Consider the following 319-nt stretch of genomic DNA (forward strand, 5'->3'; position numbering starts at 1 on the left):
ATATATCTTAAGAATGGCAGCTTTCTGCGTTATCAACAGTAAAGTGATTTCTGTGTTATGACGGCTGTTCGGTCTTCTAACGAAGACTGGTTTCCTTGCTCTCGTGATGGGACCTCTCGCGCTCACTGCCGGTTTCAGCAGAGAAAAACACCGTAGGAGAGAGATATAACCCACAGCAAATACCCAAAACTTTTGTAGAGTGTATATGAGTGGCTGCAACTCGGATTAGCTAACATAAACTGAAGCACACGAATCCCTAGATCCCGGCTCAGCATTGCTCTGGATTCTTCTGTTTGCTTTCAGAGAAGAACAGCATCAA

Source organism: Eimeria mitis, genomic scaffold (genome assembly GCF_000499745.2).
Source record: "Eimeria mitis Houghton genomic scaffold, Emh_scaff1260, whole genome shotgun sequence".
Lineage (NCBI taxonomy): Eukaryota > Apicomplexa > Conoidasida > Eucoccidiorida > Eimeriidae > Eimeria > Eimeria mitis.